This window comes from Pinus tabuliformis, chromosome 6 (assembly GCF_031772625.1).
Source record: "Pinus tabuliformis cultivar Carrire ecotype Pingquan chromosome 6, CPIR1, whole genome shotgun sequence".
Classification (NCBI taxonomy): Eukaryota; Viridiplantae; Streptophyta; class Pinopsida; order Pinales; family Pinaceae; genus Pinus; species Pinus tabuliformis.
In genome coordinates, this window is record NC_142292.1 from 1,693,751,615 (window position 1) to 1,693,768,193 (window position 16,579).

Below are 16,579 nucleotides of genomic sequence, written 5' to 3' on the forward strand. Positions count from 1 at the left end.
TGCAGTTAGAGTAAATGCAGAAAGATGGATCATTGGAATGTGGAAAGGATGCAAGACATAAATAAAATCATAGAGCGAGTGAATTGAAAAGGCATTCAATTCTTAAGAGGGAAAGCTAAGATTGGTAAGAGGAGCGAGCTCTGTTATAGATGGCCAACAATTGGAGAGGAAATTTGTCGAGTCTCTGTAACAATTTTTTTGAGGCCAAGATCGACATCCTCAAATCCAGCCAGTGCAGTGGGGTTGGGAGAAATTCAAGAAGTAGCGTTAATGGTGGAGAATCTTGAAAATCATGGCGATGTTGGGGTCAGGTTTTTGAGGAGGTGAGATCTCACTTCTTGTTACTGATGAGAGAAGTTCAAATTGTGAGGGAGGACATTGAGAAGCATCAACTTCTGGCAATGAATTTGGAAACGAAGGTTGACACTATCACTAGAAAGGTATAGGGAACCAACGTAACGATGGAAGCGACAACAGTCAAGGTTCTCAAGGAAGTCTTTGGTTTAGAGGACCTACCTCCTCTTGAAGTGGAAAATGTTGGATAGCCTGAGGAGCTAGTATCTGAAGAGATTCTAGTGCAGTCAGAGGTAGAAAACGACACAATGATGGAAGGAAGAGAAACTCCAGGTAAATAGTTTATATAAGTCTAAATTTTGTTTTTTCTTAATGTTATGTAAAACATTGCTTAATGACCTATTATGGAGACTATATAAGCTTAATTTAGTTAAAAGTATAGTATATGGGCACGATAATCGCTAGAATGTATTTAGATCAATTTTGGTTTCCAACAGTTGATGAACAATATGTGAATGTAAGGGTTCTTGCATGTTCTCTAGTTTGATAATATAATGCTACCCATTTTCCTTTTTTTTTTTTTTTTATATATTGTAAGTGACATGTTGAATTCTCAATAAGCATATTGTTTTATTAGACTTTGAGTTGTGAAACATTCAATGTACATTAATTAATGTTTACAAAATAAAAGAGTGCATCCCATAAAAAATTTAAATTATATATCTAAAAAAAAATCAAATTTTATTAATATATCTCTTATGATTTAAAAAATACATGATAGAATACACACACACATACAAGCATAAATCTATCTTAACTCGGAATCTTTCAAGTGCTCGAGGGATCAAATCTTTCAATATGTAAACCATTTTGTGAGTGTAAAACTTGAGAAAAGGTTTACACCTCCAAAGATTTGATGCCTCTAGGTGCTTTGTAGATCCAAAGCTAAAGATAGATCTATAATGGTTCTTAACAATACTATTTATATTATATATACATTTCATGTCTCTCTCGGTATAATTTTTTTTTATTTTTATTTTTATTAAAATCTTAACTGTAGAAATTCCTCGTAGATTGAAACTGCTAATTGTAATATGTTAAAGCAATAGACTTGAATATACTCTATCAGTGGAAATAATTAAACAATCGTGAAATCATGAAGCATACAAGAGAGAGAATTCAATCAACACATTACACAATGATTTCCTGGGGGAATCCACAGCTAAAAACCCTCCTATTTGTATATTGCATTAGTCAGAAAATATGAGAAGATTACAATGCTTTGCTCAAGCCCGAGCAACTTTAGCACTATCTCTATCTGTCTCACAACTTCCTAGACAAGCCCAAAACAATACTTAACCAATTTTTTTCTTTCCCAAGTCCCTATTTCCTTGCATTGTTTCCTTGGGAATTAGCCCCTATTAATTAGGGAAATTATTCAATTGAAATTGTGCAATCCTCATAGGACTTCCTATGACTGCATGCACTGCCTGTACAATTCAGATGATTAGATAACTGATAGTAAACTATTGCGAACTCCAATATCAACCGGGTAACTCTTAGATCTGACATGCATGATTTATTTATGAGTGAATCTTTAGTTTATTGGTTGATCACTGCGGGCAACATCACACTCCAGTTGTTTGGGGTTTTATGGTGTGACAATAAAAGTGTGCTTGATCTAGGGAATCCTATCTTTCTAAGACTCGTGATATTTGTGGATTCTACTTGATGTAAATTGCGTGGTACGGGAACCACATTAAGCACAGGAACCTGTGTTAAACTAGGAAACAAGAATTATTTGCAGAATGATGATATTTTTGTTTCCAAAATTCTTCATTTGACTCCATTGATTTACTTACCTGCATAGTATTATTTTAAACTTTGTTTTTAATAGTGGTTTGAGAACATTTTATTGTGGATTTTGATGATAGTGTGATTGAAGGATATTTTGTTTGCACACGATGACTTCTTTTAAATTGATAAGCTTATAATACACCATTTTTTTGTTAGATAAATTTCTTAATGAAGTTTGGGGGCTGATTTGAATTTCTTTTAGAGTGAGAACTTTGATTTAATTGCATGAATTGAATATGGTGTAAATGATTTTGGTTATCTCTTATATGATTATGAAGATAAAAAAAAACCATTAGGAGCATAGATGTCATATTCAATGAAAAGGTCTTGTATAAGGATCAAATGCAAGGAGAGAAACAAGAAAAATTAAAAAAAGAATACAAAGTGCTTGATGAGATCATAGAAAAAGTAAAGGTGCCTGAAAATCATAATGATTAGAAGCCACAATAATAACAAAAACAACAACCACAACAACAACATGCACCTTAAACACATGAAAGTGGTGCTAGAAGATCTACCATGATACCCTTGAACGATACTCTCCTTCCTTATATTATGTATTGTTGACTGATTCTAGTGAACCAGAAATATATGAAGAAGCAATGTAGGTAGAAACCAGGAAGAAGTGGGAGCAAGATATGGAAGAAGAGATGGACTCCTTGATGCATAGCTAGACTTGGGACTTAGTCAAGTTGCCCGCAGGTAAAACAACATTACAGAATTAATGGGTTTATAGGTTGAAGGAAGAAGATGGAGGTAAATAGAGGTATAAGGCTAGACTTGTGGTGAAGGGGTTTGCACAAAAGAAAGGTATATACTTTGATGTAATTTTTTCTCATGTTGTTAAAATGACTTCAATCAGACCTATTTTAAGTCTAGTGGCATCAAAATATTTGCATCTTGAGCAATTAAATGTAAAGACAATCCTTCTCCATGGGAATCTGGAGGAAGAAATATATATGCCGCAACAAAAAGGGTATGAGGTAAAAGGGAAGGAGAAGTTAGTGTGTAAATTGAAGAAGAGCTTGTACAGATTAAAATAGGCTTCAAGTTAGTGGTATCTAAAATTTAACAGGTTTATGTTTGAATAAGATTATACTAGATGTCACCCTGACCATTGGGTTTATCTTAAAAAGCTAAATGATGGTAACTATATTATATTGTTATTGTATGTAGATGACATGGTCGTTGCAGGGTCTAACATGCAGGAAATAGATGTGTTCAAAGGAAAGTTGGAAAATTCATTGGCAATGAATTATTTAGGTGCTGCAAAACAAATCATTGCTATGAGAATAATTAGAGATAGGAAAAATCACAAATTTACATTGTCTCAGAGTGAGTACATAGAAAAGGTGTTGGAAAGATTTAATATGCAGAATGAAAAACTAGTTAGTACACCTTTGGCTAGACATTTCAAACTAAGGAGATGTGTCCCAAGACTCCGGAAGAGATGGATTATATGTGTAAAGTTCCATATGCTTCAACAGTTGGAAGCTTAATTTATGTAATGTTCTGCACAAGGCTTGATATTTCACATGCAATGGGGGTTGTAAGCATGTATACACATAATTCAAGAAAAGAGCATTGGATGGCAGTGAAGTGGATTCTTAGGTAATTGAGAGGTACTAAAAAACAAAAATTATGCTTTTGTAGTTAAAACATTTCTCTACATGGATATGTTGATGCAGATATGGTAGGTGATAGAGATAACAGGAGGAGCATCACAGGGTATGTGTTTACTGTAGGTGGAAAAAGTGTTAGTTGGGTTTCAAAATTGAAAAACATTGTTTCACTTTAAAAAATAGAAGCAGAGTATGTTGCTATTACAAAGGCTAGTAAGGAAATGATTTGGTTACAAAGGTTTATGGATGATCTGGGAAAGAAGTAGGAGATGGGCAGGTTATACAATGAAAACCATAGTGCCATTCATCTTGAAAAGAACTCAACATTTCCTTCCAAGACTAAACATATATAACTCAAGTACCATTTCATACGGTCAATGTTGGAAGATGGAGAGTTGAATCTGGAAAAGATACCCACTAGCTATAATCCTATAGATATGTTAACAAAAGTTGTAACTAGGGAGTAACTGAGATTCTTCTCAGTTTCAATTGGTCTTCAAGTATGATGGTGAAGATGAGAAACAACTAGGTCCAAGCGGATTCATTTTCCAACAAGTGAAACAATGAAGTAGTTTATATAATCAGTCTCCAAGTTGGATATTGTTAGGTGTGGAGCTTGATTATTTCCTGATTATTCAAATGTTTTTTGGTTCAACTGCATTGGATCCTTTTTCCTCATGGGGAAACAACGTCACCCATTTAATCATCGTCAGGGGGGTCTAAGAGGGAAACGACGACTTTAATTGCCTTGTAAAATATTGTAATTTCGTAGTCAATCTGGACGGTTCATTAGGCGGATGATCTGATGGTAGAAGCTATAGGGTTTTTTTCCCTAGAAGGAAACCCTCGGTTTATTTGAGGGAATTGTATTCCGACTGTGTATTATTATTTTGAGCAAGAGAGAGAGAGAGGAGGTTGTGTGAGAGCAAAGACGAAATTATAGCGGATTTGTTATAGGTTGTATGTCTTCATTTTGCTAGATAATATAAAAGGAAGAACTGGTTGTTTCTCTGTGGACGTAGCCCAAATTGGGTGAGATACATATATCTGTGTCTCTCTTATTTTTTTCATTTCTTTATTTTTGTTTCCACAATATTTTATGTATTTCATTGCTCCATTAATTAATTTCTAACAAATGTGACGTTAGACCATGGTTGACCATTGTTGACCATGATTATAAACCCAAGGGATTTATATTAGATCCAAGGATTTATATTATAAACCCTGTGAATAATATTACACCTTAGGAAAATTATCCCTTAGATTAATAAACCCAACATATTAATATTATAAATCCTAGGGAATAATAAACGAAGAGATTATAAATGCAAGGGATTAATATTAAACCCAATGGATTAATATTATAAACCCTAGGTATATAAACCCTAAGATAAATACTATAAACCCTAAAATAAATATGGTTGATAATGTTTTACCATGGTTGATTTTCATATTGAGAGAATCTTTGTCACAATGCGATATTTGACCATGGTTGACTATTGTTGATTTTCATATTGAGACAATATTTTTCACAATGTGACATTGGACCATGGTTGCACATGGTTGACCAAGATTATAAACCCAAGGGATTTATATTAAATCCTAGGATTAATATTATAAATCTAATGAACAATATTATACCCTAGGATTAATAAACCAAAGGGAATAATATTAAACCCAAGGGATAAATATTTTAAACTCAAGGTATATAAGCCTTAAGATAAATATTATAATCCCTAAAATAAACATGATCGACTATGGTTAGCCACGATTGATTTTCATATTAGCAAAATATTTATCGTAATGCAACACTCGACTATGGTTGGCCTTGATTGATTTTCATATTGAGACAACCTTTGTCACAATGCAACATTGGAAAATGGTTGACCATGGCTGACCATGGTAGATTTTCATATGAAGACAATATTTGTCACAATTCAACATTGGACCATGGTTGAGCATGGATGACCATGGTTGTCACAATGTGACGTTGGAGCAAGCGACAATCTTTGTCACAATGACCATGATTGACCATGGTTCACCATGGTTGATCTTCATATTGAGACAATTTTTGTCACAATGCGACGCTAGAACATGGTCGACCATTGTTGATTTTCATATTGAGACAATCCTTGTCATAATTCGACATTGGACCATGGTTGACCATAGTTAACTATGATTGATTTAAATGTCTAGACAATCTTTGTTGGAATCCAACATTGGACCATGGTTGATTTTCATATTGAGACAATCTTTGTCACAATGCGATATTAGACCATGGTTGACCATGATTTATTTTCATATTGAGAAAATCCTATGATAAAACCTAAGATAAATATTATAAACTAAGCTATATAAACCCTATGATAAATATTATAAACACTAAAATAAACATGGTTGATCATGGTTTATTTACTGAGACAATCTTTGTCACAATACGACATTGAACCATGGTTCACCATGGTTGACCATAATTGATTTTCGTATTGAGACAATATTTGTCACAATGTGACGTTAGACCATGGTTCACCATGATTGACCATGGTTGAAAATGATTGACCATGACTAACCATGGTTGATTTTCATATTGAGACAATCTTTGTCTCTATGCGACGTTGAACCATGGTTGACCATGATCAACCATGGTTGATGATGGTTGACCATGGTTGATTTTCATATTGAGATAATATTTGTTGCAATTTGACATTAGACTATTGTTAACCATGGTTATAAACTCAAGGGATTTATATTAAACCTAGGATTAATATTATAAGCCTTATGAATAATATTAATATGAACCCAAACAAATAATAAACCTAAGGGATTAATACTAAAAACCCAAGGTATTATAAAACCAAGGGAATCATATTAAACCGAAGGGATTAATATTGTAAACCCTTAAATAAACATGGTTAACCATGGTTGAATTTCATATTGAGACAATATTTTTCATAATGCCACGTTGGACCATGATTGATTTGCATATCTAGACAATATTTGTCACAATGTTACGGTGGACCATGGTTGTCCATGGTTGATTTTAATATTGAGACAATCTTTGTCACAATGCGACATTGGACCATGGTTGTCACAATGAGAAATTGGACCATAAAAAAAATCTTTGTCAGAATGTGACCATGGTTATTGACCATGGTCAATGAGCATGATTGACCATGGTTGACCATGATTGATTTTCATATTGACACAATCTTTCTCACAATATGATGTTGGACCATGGTTGATTTTTATATTGAGACACAATGTGATGTTGGAACATGGTTGACCATGGTCCAATCTTTCATATGGAGACAATCAATATTAATCTCATTATTACTATTGTTATCATTTAATAAATTTTTTTATATATTCATTATTATTTAATAAATTGTTATTTATATTTTTTCAAAAATTTATAAATTCAAATTTAAGAAAATAGAGTATATAATTTTTTTTTGAATAAATCTCTTATTTTATAAACATTAAAAAAATCATACATCTTAATTAAATTAAATATATTATTATTATTGTTATGATATATTTTAGAATAACAGTAGCCATATACTTTGAAAATTCAATTTATACAAAATCTAAATAAAATTGTGATCAACTTACCCACTATTTTTAAAAATAACATATCATCATGACTTTGCTTCTTTAATAACATATCAACAAAATTATAATAAAATTGTTATCAAACTATCTAAATCCATTTGTATAAAATTTATTTTCCTCTTGAATTCACATTTTACTCCAACCATTCAAAATTAAAGCATATTAGATTTTAAAGTTCTACTTTATGTTTGAACGTCCCATCACCACTCCAAAAATCCCAATCAAAGGTGGAAAGGCCATTGCTATTATGAAACTTCCATCTTCTTAATTTCCATGTATGAAACTCTCTCAAACGAGATTTCCATGTACCATTAATTTTCTTTCGTTTTATGAATATCCATGGTTACACATAATTTAATAATATATACTTTTATTAAAAAAAAAAAATTATTAAATATTAAAATTAATAATATATTTATAATCTAAATATATTAATTTCATCATACAAAAAAATTCAATTAAAATAAGCCTAAACATCTTCATTTTATTTAATATAAAGTATTATCACATGTTATTTATACACCTTTTTCATAAATTCTAGTAGAAGGCTATGTGGTGAAGTCACTAATGCATCACGAACTCTTTTAAATATTGTAAAAAAATTCAATTAAAATAAGCCTAAACATCTTCATTTTATTTAATATAAATTATTATGTGGTGAAGTCACTAATGCATCACGAACTCTTTTAAATATTGTAAAAAAATTCAATTAAAATAAGCCTAAACATCTTCATTTTATTTAATATAAAGTATTATCAAATGTTATTTATACACACTTTTTTCATAAATTCTAGTAGAAGGCTATGTGGTGAAGTCACTAATGCATCACGAACTCTTTTAAATATTGTAAGTTCTAATGCAAAGTAAAATACAATACAAGTAATTATATTTTATAGGTTGGGACCACGCACTTCAAGTCATGTGTGGGATGTTAAATGAGTTTTATATTGAAAGAGATTGAGGAGTTTTTACCATAGCAATGAAATTTTTCTAAAATCTTTGATTATATAAATATTTGATGTAACCATTATAAAATGAGTAAGCTAATTGGATCATGAAAGATATTATTGTGTTGATAATTTTCTTTGAAGTACAAGAAAATAAATTTATTAAATATTTAAATTAAGATATAATTTTTAAAATATTTTTTAATTTTTTAATAAAAATAATTTTATATTAGCCTCAAGAGTTAGTTCAATCGGTCAAATCAAGTGCCTCGCCAATAGGAGGTCACAGGGTCGAATCTCGAAAGCTCTTGGGGTTAGGTCAGTAAATAGGCCGAGGGGTGTTGATGCCCTTCGGGTGGCATCCACTCAGTGTTTAAAACCCTGGACGTAGCGGCTACCCACTGACCCGGGTATTCGTGAACCAGTAAGTGAAAAAAAAAATAATTTTATATTTTAAATAAGAAATATAAATGTTTTAGTTTTAGTTTTATATTTTAAAAAGAAATATAAATGTTTTAGTTTGGAAGAGATTATTGAAATAATACAACTTAAAATAATTTAAAACAAATATTCACTATCAATTAAATTAATGACATAGATGATGATGGTTTCCGATTTTCCAACACTTCCAACCATATGACATAAAGATTCAAAACTTGATATAATTTTTGACCAGGACGACATTTTAGGGTTTTGCTGCAGCGACTTAATTAACTCAAATCGTCATGGTAGAATAAGGTCTGTAATTTTATGTCAGCATATTTCGCGACATAGAAATCAACGACAGTTTGTTTTGTCATATTTTTCTCAGCTAAAACCACATAAAGAAAACGAAACTTATGGATGCCATTAGTGGAGCTCATATCACCTTTGTCTTGTCAAGACATGACCACGAAAACAAAGAGAAACTTGTGGACGACATTAGTGGATCTCATATCACCTATTCACATCTTAGGCGCTCGACAATGGCAATTGCAACTAGATTGCATCAATTGGGCATCCAACACGAAGACATTGTATAGATCATATCACCTAATTTCTTGCACTTGAAATGGGGATAATGTCAATTGACATAGAATAACAACTGAGCCCTTACAACCAACGCTTGAAAATACAAACAGATGAAAGCGGTGGCGTTTCCAGCACCATGATCGTCATCATCTAATGACCGGAGAATGGAAGCGATCACACTTCAGTCACGATTTAGAATGGAATCCTATAAGCTCAAGCACTTCAATTATGTTTTCACAAATTAAAAAGAAAATGCAAAATGTAACGCTGGAAGATGAAGCGGGTCAGTGAAACCACCGCCGTAGATAATCCTCTTAGACGAAGAATACTCTGCCTAGATAAAATCCCGTGCGTTGATTTAAAAAGAAAATAAAAGTCAATGCGACCTCATCCACTTAAGGTTGAAATATGAAGCCTTATCCAATTATATATATATATATATATAGATATAAATAATTAAAATAATATTTTGATTTTAAAAAAATTGAAAAAATACTATAATTAAGTTGAATTTAGAAAAATATTATAATAATACTCTGGATGGGGTTGATTAGGGAAGTGAGATGGAGTGAATGAAATGTGGTCATTGTCACTTTAAGTAATGATTGAGGGAGAAGTGCCCACCATCCTTTATAATGTCATTTTTATGTTGGTTGGTTGGGAAATGATGTATGTTTAGGTGTTAATGCACTTTACACCAAGTTTATCATTTCCGGTATGTAACTGTAAATTCGTTGTGTTGGATTTTGTTAATGTGCAGTCTACTAATGTAATGTACTTAGGTTGTGTGTCATGATAGTGCTAGTTGTACTACAACGTTGCTATGTTATATTAACCCTCTCTTTCTTGGCTTGTTTCAAATTTTGAATTTCATTGAGTTGGTTAAGGGAGGTTTCCTTTTTATTCGAGTGTGGCTTTGTTGGCTAAGCTGAGATTTACTCATTGGTTTTTTGGAAGCAGGGCTAGGCCCTCTCATCTTGAACCCTCCCTCACAACTTACATTTCCTATTTGTAATATTTGGTTTTAAATTGTGTTGAGGTTAAATTCTGGAACTGTCCTCCTTATTTGCATGAAGTTTTTTGGAGATTGTAGTGTGTTGTTTTTTCATTCTCAAGGTTGGGCTTTGGGACTTCCTTGCTAGCTTCATGTCCACACTCAAAAGGTTTTGGTGTTGTTTCAACAATCTGTGAAGATGATAAGATAGTGAGCCTGTCGTCGACGTGGATGTCGTGGGAGATGCTCCCCGACGTATTGTGAGCCCGAGCTCATGCCCAATATTCGACTCAACTCTTTCACCAACAAACTCCACTGAAGATGTAATAATAGTTGTGGGAGGCGGAGGAAATAATCATTGAGTAGGATTATCTCTTAGATTTAGAGATTATTGCTACAATTACATATTGGGTGTTTGATACAGGTCATGGAAACTAAACCAAGACCTGGATACTGTAGATCTTATTAGCAACCAAAATCACTCTTGGGGAATGTCCTCTTAGAAATAAGTGATGCTAAGGACAAAACCTTGTTGATGTTAGATGAGGTCCAATTGCAATTCAAAGGCACATACAATTGTTTGGCTCGGGTAGAGGCTTCTATCATGCATGGAAAGAGACATGTTCCAAACAATTTAGCTTATTCAATGCCCATTGAGGTGGATGCTTCCACCTCTTCTTAATCCTTTAAATGTTTTTGAGTTTCTATGTCTATTTCATCTTCTAGTCTATCAAGGCTTGTGAAGGTTGTAAATTTATATTTTGTTATCATTTTGGACACTCTGTTTAACAAACCTAAGCTTTACTTTCTTTTAATTATTTTCTAGTATTTAGCTCTTTATTAACCAAATAATCTTCTATTTTATCGTTTCCCAATAACAAACCAAAAACACTATAATATCTAAACATTATATAATATTTTTTAATAATAAAAAACTTAACAAAAAAGATATAATAATAATAATAATAATAATTAATAAAATATAATAATAATTAATAATAAAAATTGGAGAAAAAATTACACCAACAAAATTAACTTAATCTTAAGTTTAAAATAACATCAATAAGACTTATAAAATTTGTAACAAAGGCACACAACAAAGAAGGGGAGTGAAAGCAAATACAAAAGTATTTAGAAGAAAAAGGAAGTAAATAAAAAAGCAATTACAAGAGTTGAATTTGTATTAAAAAAATAATGTTTTACTCAACTCAAACATGTGTTTACAACAAATTCCACAATAATGCAGACACGAGTTTACAACGAATTCCACAACAGCTCAAACATGAGTTTACAATATATTGACAATGGAGAGGGACTTTTCAAAATGGTAAATTCCATAATAATTCAAACACGAGTTTAGAATAATTCCAAAATGGGTAGGAACTTTTCAAAATGGTACATGATCAAAGGAGATTTAGTTTTAGTTTTATATATAATTATGATTTTTTAATTAATATAACTATAGTTTTGTTATTATTTAAGTATAATTTGAATGATTGAGGAATGTAATGTTATTTATTTCATATCAATTTTTGTAAATGATATATATGAATGTTTTAGAGTAAGTATATTATTTTATAAATAATAGAAAATAATAACAAGTAATTTTAACTAAATTTATGATCAAATTATTTAATTTTTATTATAATTAAAAAATAAAAGAAAATGTTTTATGTCAAGTCTTATTAGCACAACTGGTTGAGGATGTGCTTCATTAGCAAGGCGACCCAGGATCAAACCCCACGGGGGTGGTTGTGTTTGTGCAAAGGGGAGGAGCCATGCTAAAAGAATCAAATTAGCTTAGGGTTGTTGTGGCCCAAACAGGGTGCGATCCCCAAGTGACTTTGACAGATTAGATACCCCTGGGTCACAATTTCTCAAGCCATAGGTCAAGCCTGGAGGATCACAGACTACTTGACAAAAAAAATGTTCCATAAATTTACTTAAAATATGTAAATTATAATTATGATTATTTTAAATATGTTTAATTCAAAAATGAGTTTGGAGTAATTTCATAATAGATATGTATTTTTCACAACATTACATTATCTCTTTATAGAAATGAGATTAGATTTCATTTTTTTATATATAAGTATGATTTTCTTAATTAGCATAAATATAATTTTGTTATTATTTGAATTTATTTTGGGTACTTAAAAAGAGGAGTGTTATTTTTTTATTCAAAATTAATCATTGCAAGTTACATGTTGAATTCTTAATATCATTCTTGAATGACAAGTTGACTTCTTAATAAATATGTTTTTTTATTAATTTTGAGTTTTAAAAAATTATACTTGTTTTAAATAACATTTTTGAAATAAGGGAAAATGGCCTACACGTTTTAAAAAGATAAAAGATATTTTTTTTTTTTGATAAATGAGAATTTTTGTATTAGATCAAAATCTATACTTAGTTTGTGGCAAACACATCATAAGTTTATGTCTTTCAAATTGATTTTTTCCTATCCAAAATCAAAATTGTCCTCCCAAGAGGTTGATAATTCCCACAAACAAAGAAAGTGTGAGGGGAGGGAGGGTGAATACCTTCCAATAGAGCCCTATAATAAAGCAAAATTCGCAGTACATACACTCCTAGTTTATGATGTACCTTAATGCTTCATGACTTATCATTGGAATTATTACTAAGGAATGAAGGATGTCATAATTGACCATTAACCATCAATTCACCAAATTTAAACTGCATCCCAGATTGGTAAATCTATCTGCTTCCTTATTATTATCTGATAGTATGTGCTTATAACTCAGAATTAGGATATCTTTTGTTTTTTTCTTGACATGTTTTAAGAGATTATCCAAAAACTTATCTCTTGGAAAAGAATCTTTAACCATGTGTTGATTGGTAATAGGAGAGATCCCCAACACAATGATAGAGGAAACCTAATTTTCTTTGACAATGATGCCTTGTAGTAAGGCATGGGATTTTGACTAGTTATTTGTCATCTTTCCCAAACCCCATGAGTACTCTAACACTTTTTTCACTAAGGCCATTGATAACCCCTCCCCCTACTGCCACCCCTAAATGTTCTTTAAATTTAATTGATAAACATATACTGATACTATTTAAAGAATATGTAGTGGAATTAAAATATATATTGTGTGTGATATATATTTATAATATAGTTTGTTAATTATATTTAACTCTGATGGTTGGGAGGGATTTTTTAATCCTCCTTGTCCAATATAATGTTCCCAACTAAGATATTCCCAATTTTCACTTAAAATTTCTGAGTTTTTAATTGAGTTTCAATGAGTCTTAAAGTGTGGTATTTTGTCAAACTCAAGGTGACGAACTGTTGTAGGTGTAAATTGTTGTTTTAAAAATAAAATGAATGCAAAATACCAAGTAAATACTTACAAAACAATCCAATTCAAAATTAGCTATTGAGTTTCACTTGAAACTCACTTGAGCTTCCTCTCAATGTCAAATAGAAATGATAGAATAGAATGATTTGCAATTGATTCTCTTCTATTTATAATTCCCCATTGAGCCTCCTTCTAGCTTCTAGATTCTCTTTTTTCCCTATTATTTCATTGGTGGGGTACATTTTCCACTAGGAGACTTTTTGCTACCATTTTGAATAAAATAATGATTTGCCTCATTTATCAATAAAATATTATTTTGCTGTCATTCTCCAATAAAATGATAATTTTTCTCCATCCTCCAATAAAATATTAGTTTGCCACCATTCTTCATTAAAATAATATTTTCCACCTTTCTCTCATAAAATAATATATTTTTCTTTTTTTAGTCAATATTACCAATAATTAGCAAGAAATCAATGATTTTACACACAAAATTTGGAACAGTACATCCAAATTCAATTATTGAGTTCTTAATGAGGACATTATTATAATTACTATATCAATTATTGATTCTTAATTAATATATTGTTGTAATGATTTTAGGCTTCAAGCTTTGAAGATTCTAAAATTTATGGAGTTTTGGGTTCTAATTTAGATAAAATGTTATGAAACCAGCTCACAAAAAGATAGAAAAGAGAGATCCACGCCTTAGAATTCAACCTCTTTGAGGGGGCAACCTACTTTACATTACATAAATGAGCAATTCTTGGATGATTCAAATGACAAAACCTCCTTTCTATATATAGGAGTCTAAGGAGTCACAATATAACCCAGTCGACCTAATAATAATAATATAAAGCCACAAAAATAACAATAGAGGGATTCTATGGGGCACAGTAATAACAATATGGGGACAATAGGGGCACAACAATATTAATAAGGGATACAACTACAATAGTAATGGGGTAATCACTAGTATTATAGGGACCCAACATGCCCCTCTCCTTCAAAAAAGTGTTGTCCTTAACGCTTCAATAGTTCTGGATGCTTCTGTATAAAATTCTCATCCTCCCATGTGGAATCTTCAGCGGATAAGTTCTTCCACTTGATAAGATACTCCGAAATTGATCGATTTCGTAATTGTCGAGTTCTTATTTCTGTGACTGCTTCTGGTTCCAATATAATTTTTCCTTCCTCGTCAAGTTCTGGCAATATTGTTTGAACTGGGAGCTTGTCGCCTATAACCTTCTTTAAACATGAAACATGGAAAACTGGGTGCAATCGAGAAGCTGCAGGAAGCTCCAATTTGTATGCCATAGTACCAATCTTTTGCAACACCTTGTACATACCATAATACTTTGGTGATAATTTATTATCCTTCTTAGCTTGCTTGAGGGACATTTGCTTATATGGTTGTAGCCGTAGGAATACCCAATCACCTACATCAAAACTTCTTTTGCTGCGATGTTGATCTGCCTGTTGTTTCATTCTATTCTGTGCCAACACGAGGTTATCCTTTAAGAGTTGGAGGACATGTTTTTGATGTTCGATGTGATGTTCCACTGCTTGAACCTTAGAATTTTCTCTTAAATATGATGTGATGGATGGTGGCTGATATCCATAAAGTGCCATAAAAGGGGTCATTTTTGTTGCTGTATGGAAGGAAGTGTTATACCACGATTCAGCGAGAGGTAACCATTTGACCCATTGTGTCTGTTTATTAGATACAAAGCAACGAAGATATCCTTCCAAACATTTGTTTACTATCTCAATTTGCCCATCAGATTGAGGATGATAAGATGAGCTATGAGCTAATTGAGTACCAAGACAAGAAAATAATTCTGTCCAAAAATTTCCAGTGAAAATGGGATCTCTGTCACTTACAATAATCTTTGGGTTTCCATGTAGCTTTTGAATTGTTTCCATAAATGCAGTAGAAACTGTACTGGCTTTAAATGGATGTGATAATGCACAAAAGTGTGCATACTTGGTAAGTCTATCAACTACCACCATGATGACACTCTTTCCCTCAGACTTGGGTAAACCTGTGATAAAATCCATTGAAACCTCCTCCCAACGTTGGCTTGGAATGGATAAAGGTTGTAATAGACCCGGTGTCTTAATTGTTTCAACTTTGTTTTGTTGGCAAACCAAACATTCCGCCACAAACTTTTGAATATCTGATTTAAGGCCCTCCCAAAAAAATTCCTTCTTAACCCTGTGGTAAGTTTTTAAAAATACTGAGTGCCCTCCTAAGGGAGAAGTGTGCAATTCCATAATAATCTTTTGTTTTAGCTGGGAATTCTTATAGAGGTATAAGCGATCTTTGTACCATAACAAATCATTTTGCCAGCTAAATGTATCAGACGTACTGGAGTCTTGTTGTAACTTTCGAATAAGTGCCCACACTTCTTCGTCATTCTTCCATTCCTCCCTTGCTTTGTTTATCCAATCTGGTTGGATAATAGAAATGGCGCACAACAATGCTTCCACATCCTCATCCTTTCTTGAGAGTGCATCTGCCACCACATTTTGCTTCCCTTTTTTGTAGATGATTTCAAAGTCATAACCCAACATCTTTGTGACCCACTTTTGTTGCTCTTCAGAGGATAATCTTTGTTCTAAAAAGTATTTAAGGCTATCATGATCCGTTTTTACCTTGAAGTGTCTTCCCATTAGGTAGGGTCGCCATTTCTTAAGTGCATGGAGTATTGCCAACATTTCCTTCTCATAAATAGTTTTGTGTAAAAACTTTCCCTTGATTGGACGACTTTCGAAAGCAATGGGTCTTTCATCTTGCATTAAAACAACACCAATTCCATTTCCTGAAGCATCACATTCCACAATAAAGGTTTTTGTGAAGTCTGGTGTAGCTAAGACCGGTGCTTGGCACATTTCCTCTTTAAGATGTTCGAAGGC